This window comes from Ursus americanus, chromosome 9 (assembly GCF_024610735.1).
Source record: "Ursus americanus isolate L20-20 chromosome 9, mUrsAme1.1.p, whole genome shotgun sequence".
Taxonomy (NCBI): domain Eukaryota; kingdom Metazoa; phylum Chordata; class Mammalia; order Carnivora; family Ursidae; genus Ursus; species Ursus americanus.
This window is the reverse complement of record NC_142135.1, coordinates 13,071,241-13,077,240: the sequence shown is the minus strand read 5'-3', so window position 1 is coordinate 13,077,240 and position 6,000 is coordinate 13,071,241.

Here is a 6,000-nt window from a genome sequence, read left to right as displayed (position 1 = left end):
CTGGTCTCCGGTATTTCCTACAGAGGGGGAGGGAGTTGCCCTAGACCAGTGTTTCTGAAGCATAACCTCCACCTGGGGGGGGGGGCAGGGGCAGGGATTTCTGCTTGGGGCTCAGGGGATTGGAATCTGCATTTGTAGTGAGCCTCCCAGGTTAAGCTGGAGAACCCCTTTTAGGTCAGCCCCTGCCTGACTCTGCAGGTAAGGTCTTCCTACCCTCTGTGTGCTATGCTGGGAGCCTTAGAGTTGTAGGGCCTCAGCCCTAAATGTAGCTTAGGGCCAAATGGGCTACACAGATAGGGTTTGGGTTTGAAATCCCAAAGGATACACTCCATCTGCATCGTGTAGAGAGTGAGATTTCTGGCCTTACTTGGGTTGGGTGGGGGGTGGAGGGGGGGGTCTCAGTGGCACACGGCCACCCTGGCTGGAGCTGAACCAGCCGCCTCTTGTGATGGGCTCTTTCCAGTCCCCATGATCCTGCCCTTCCCCAGGCCCTCCCATGGAAGCCATGTGACGGTTGTCATTTATAATCTTGCTCATCCTGTTATTTTTCCTTTAGAAAAGAGGTGTGAAATATTTCTTATGCCTACCCCTCTGTCGAAAGTAGTAGAGGAAAACAGACTGTGTGTTTCTAGAAAGATGGGAGTCAAGGCCTCTCTTCATGGAGGGATTTCTTATATCTGCTCTCCACTCCAGACACAGAGCAGAGGACGAGGACGAGGAAGAGGATGGGGAGGGCTTCGGTGGAGAATGGGAATGTGCAGGTCCTGGCATGTCGGAATGACTTGAAAACGCGGCAGGTGTCCTACAGAAGCCATCGGTTGGGGTTTTCTACTTGCCAGGCTTGTGCTAAAGTGCCTTTTTATATTAACCCATGTAATTCTTTTTTTTTAAAGATTATTTATTCATTTGAGAGAGAGAGAGAGCAAGCACGGGTGGGGAGGAGAAGGACAGGGACAGGGAGAAGCAGGCTCCCTACTGAGCTGGGAGCCCCATGTGGAGCTCGATCGCAGGACCTGGAGATCATGACCTGAGCCTAAGGCAGACGCCCAACCATCTGAGCCACCCAGGTGCCCCTTAACCTATTTAATTCTTAACAAGAACCTAATAATGGGGAGGTGTACTGTCATTATCCGTATCGGCCGAATGAAGAAATTAAGGCTTGGGATGCACAGTTATGTGTCCAAGGCCAGGCAGCTAGTAGGGGCAAGGCCGGTCAGCAGTTAGGCCTGGAGTGTGGAGCCCCAGGCCTTGTGCTCCTAACTGTGCCGTGGACAGAATTTCATAGCCCTCAAATAATCCACCCAGCTCTTGCTAAGAAGTGCTTATGGGTCCTGTCCCATATTTAATTTCATGTGACCCTCCCGCCCTGTGTTTTCCCACTCAGTGGACGAGGCTGCGCAGACGTGAGGCAGTGCAAAGTCAGGTCTGGGCCACAGAGTCATCTGGGGTTGATCTTGGGCAGGGTATTTATCTAACCTGCCTTTGCCTCAGTTTCCTTATCTGTAAAATGGGTGTGATAACAACTCGGCCAAGGTGGTTCAGTGAGACTCTTCATTTATGCAGTGCCTGGTACCTGGGAAGCCCTCTGCAGTGATCTGTTGCTTTGTCCCTACAAGTACAGAAGCTGAGTCACAAGTCCTGAGGGGAGATCCCGTTCTCTTCTCTCCTTCAATGTGTCATCTCGCCTCTCCTTCCACCCGCGTTCCCTGGGTGTGGCGAGCCCCGGGAATAATGCCGCTGTACATGCCGGCCGGTGACATACAGCCCCGGGAACGCCTTGTTTCACGCAGGCCCCGTGACTGGCTCGCTGCTGCCAGCAGTGCCGAGAACAGCAGTGTCCCGGGGACTGTGGGGAATGGTGTGTGCGGATCTGGGCAGGTGACCTGTTACCGGAACGACCGGGCAGCTGTGTGGAGGGAACCGGTTGCCGGGTGCCGAGCACAGGAGCAGGTTTTGGGGGTGGATGGTGGTGCTGCAGGAAGTCGGGATCCTCCTGGCCGCACGGGTTCCCAGGTGTGGGCGCTGGGGTGCGGTATGGGACCGGGAACGGGCGCTCCCCAAAGGTACCTTCGAAGGCAGGGAGAGGACTGGGAATCCTAGGTTGGCACGCTTAGGGAAAGGATTCCCGGGAGCGTGGGAGCTCGAGAAGCACCGTGGGGAGCCTCAGCACGAGGGTTGCCTGCTGACAGGTGGTCTTGTAGAGGGGAGGAGTTGAGAGCAAGGTACTAGCTCAGGAGCTCTCGCCGTCCTGTGGCGTGTAGCCCTTTGCCATCTGGCTGTTTCTCTCCCTCCTGCCGCGTGACCTTCCGAAGGGCAGGGAAGCTTCTGGCAGAGCGCCCTACACACGGCAACATCAAGATGTGAACGTCACTGTGGACATGGCCGCGGCCTTCCTTCTCTTTGGTCTGCTGCTGTCTTGTTGGTGGGGCACCTCTGCTCTCTGATTTCACCTAGCGATTCCTTCCTCCTCTGTCCGCACTTCCGTGCTCCCTTTTACCCTTCCGTGCCTTTTTCCTTCCAGCCATCCTTCTACGTTTCCCTCCACGAACCACCCTTTTACCCAGCCACCCTGCCACTGAGCCACCCTTCCAGCCAGCTACCCTTCCACCACAGAACAGCCACTGACTACCTCCTGTGCACCGGCACTGGACCTGGCTCTGGAGATGCCCCGACGGAGAAGAGCCCACAAGGTCCCTGCTCTGAAATAGTTCATATTCTGGGGAGAAGCTGAGCGTATAATGCAGTCCTTTCAGCACACACCATATAGTAGGCGCTAAGGGAAGCACTAACTGGAGAACACTGGACCGTGGAGGGGAGAGAGGGTTCAGCCTGGGCGGCCTTGGGCAGGTTTCACTGGGGAATTGTTTGAATCGACTTTTGGAGGGTGAATCCTTTCTTGGGGCCAATGGGAGCCTTCAGATCCACCATCACATCAGGCCCCTGCCACAGAACCGAGGGGAAACTAAACAGGCAACCGGACTCCCCCCCTGCCCCCCACTATGCATGCTTATGTCTAAATACAGGCAGAAAATAAAAGCAGGAAAAAAGAATAAAGCAGAAGAGGCAGATCACCTGTACTCTTGAGGCTGGGAAGTAGCCACTCCTAGCACCTTGCTTCCTGCTTCCATATGGTTTCACGTCTTGACTTGGGTCACCTAACATTCTGTCATGACCGTTTCCCCATGCCGTTCAAAGTTGTAAAAACTTGTGTTGAGCAGCTTTCCCATAGGTGATTGTGTACCCGTACAAGAGATACTGTGTACGTTGTGCGTCCTTTCTGGCGGAGTTGAGCTTTCTCTGTGGGGGAGAGGTGAGGACAGTCTGTCGAGGTTCCTCCCCCAGTGACAGCGCAGAGCGTGTGTGTGTGTGTGTGTGTGTGTGTGTGTGTGTGTGTGTGGGCTGCGGGGACATTACCGACGTCATGATCATTAGCCAAGTCAGCGCTACCGGGCACTCAGGTTTCCCTCTGCTTTTGCCTGTTACAACACACACACCTTTTCATGCATCTCTGGTTGTTTCCTTGGCAGGGCTCCCTGTCCCCCCCCCCCCCCCGGGCCCCACAAAGTATGAGGCGTCTTATGGAGTCTTCACCTATCCTGTCAGGTTTCTTTGGAGGAAAATTTCACGAGTCACCACTCGAAGGGCTACCGAGACCGTGTGCTCAGATTTGAACATCGAGATGACTGCAACACACCGCACAGCGGGAGCGAAGGGTGAAGGCCTGTGATAGGCAGATGCCCCCAAACAAAACAAAGAACCCCACGATGTTCTTGTTGCTTTGCTTTGACCTCCGGTGTGATTGACCAGCTTTTCCTGTGTATTACCTCTTTGTGTTTTGTCAATTGGTCATTTCCTTCAGGGTGTTAGCAGTTTTTTCTCATTGATTTGTAAGATCTGTTTTGAATAACTGGTGAATTTTGCAGATAGGGGAATGGGGAGCCCCGCTAGACTCTTTGTTAGGCAGACTGTTCCAGGAAGGGGCGCCTCCATTTCCATGGGGCGCATTTCTTTACAAATCTGCATCTGATTGTGGTCGCAAGTCATGTTTTGCAAGTGAATGCAGGACGGACTCACTAATCTGGGCGGTTGCCGATTTTAAAAGTTCCCACTGAAGTGGTATTTGCCAAAGGAGCTTCTCTCTTCTCTCTTCCTTTTTTTTCGTCTTAAGCAAATGATAAATCCTGCTAACTTCCAGGGGTCAGTGTAAATCTCGGCTCTTCAGGACCTCCACCTGGAACCCCCAGGTTAACGACCGGTGGGGGCTGGGCGTATTTCTCTATCACAGCGTCTGCAGCAATTTTTATCTTAGTGGGTGTCTCTGTCAACATTTGTTTAATGTCTGCTTCTCAGTGCTTCTCAATGGACGGGAATCTTCTTGAGGGCAGGGACCACGCATCGGAGGTGTTACCTTCGTCCCTAATGCAGTCCTTGGAAATGAACTCCCAGAGTTGTGAAGTGACTTGCCTAAGGCCACCCAGCTTGGAGTGGTTTGGGTGTGGCTGAGTTGAGCTGGATTCTCTGGGAGGCTTTGCACCTACAGTCAGGGCTTTGCTCTGGTGTCTGGGTGAGCAGAGCAAAGGTTGGCTGGCATGACAGGCCTTGTCCCCTTGCCTCACTGGCATCGGTCACTCCATATTATTCTGGCTCAGTGAGGAGAGTGAGATCTAGGGGAGAGGTTGGGACTGGTTTCCAGGTGAATGCCAAGTGACAGCCAGCTGCGCCCTCTGGTTGGTGGCACCCATGCCCTGCACTCCACCTGGTGTCCCCCAGGCCTGCTGTGGAAAGAGAAAGAAGCTTCATTTGTCACAAGCCGGGGCATGAAACCATCTGGGAAGTCTGGTTGCCTCACTCCAAGGCAACGGAAGCCGCAGTTGGGGGGTGGGTTGGAATGCTTGGTTCCTGGGTGGGCAGGGGTAGGGGAGGCCTCGCGGCGGAGGGGAGAGAGCCCGCCTGTTGGAATTGGGTGCTGCCCACTCCCTCTTCTGTGACTTTGGGCACGCCAGCCATCTGTGGGGACCCGGTCTGCTGTGGGAAAAGTGGGAAAAGTCCCTAGCACTTAACAAGTGCCCAGGGGAGGTTGGTTTCCTTTCGATCTCCCTCGCCCCGTTTTCATAACTGACACGTACTGAATTTGGCAGAAAATTTCTAATACTGGGAAATTCTGAGCGGATTCAGTGAGAAGTCAAGTTGGAGGTCCTCCTGCTCACTGGAGCGCCACACGAGGGGGGCAGAGCTGCCCCTGTGTGGGCAGGGACCTGCCAGGGAGCTAAACGCACAAGCCCGGAACCATTCTGAGTCCTTGGGGTCCAGTGGGGGGTTGGACAGCAAGCTGGCTGGAAGACCCATCGTCCCGTCCCAGGTGCACTACTTGGAGCCGTGGAGCCCCCGCAGGTCTCTGGCTGCAGCTTCCTCACCTGTCAAGGGGGCAGGAGGGAGGGTCGCTGCACCACGGACTGGCGTACGATCCCTGGGATGGGTGGGTGGTTGGAACCATCCAGGAGCCTCTGGGATCAGGTCCAGGCAGGGTTTTTCAGGGAGTGGAGTGGTAGGTGGTTATCTGGGGGCCTTATAGGTACTGAGCAGCAGCCTGGGCCCTGGCACAAATATGGGTGTGGCCGGCGGAATGATGCCCCCCCCCCCCCGATGTTTGCATCCTAATCCCTGGACCCGTGTTACGTGGTCAAGGGGTATTCAGGTTGTAGATGGAATGAAGGCTCACCTTGAATTAGATTATCCTGGATTTTCTGATGAGTCTGATGTCATCACAAGGGGCCTTAAGAGTGGAAGAGGAAGGCAGAAGAGGTCAGAGTGATGTAAGAATTGAACACTGCAGGTTCTCAAGATGGAGCCAGGGAATAGTCTTAGCAGACTCTAGAAGTTGGGAAGGCTGGGAATCAGGAATCCCCCCTCCCCCCAGCCTCCAGAAAGGAATGTAGCTCTGCTCCGTTGGCTCAGGGCAGCCCGAGAAGGGTGGCCTAAAGGTGTGTTGGGTGTTTTGGG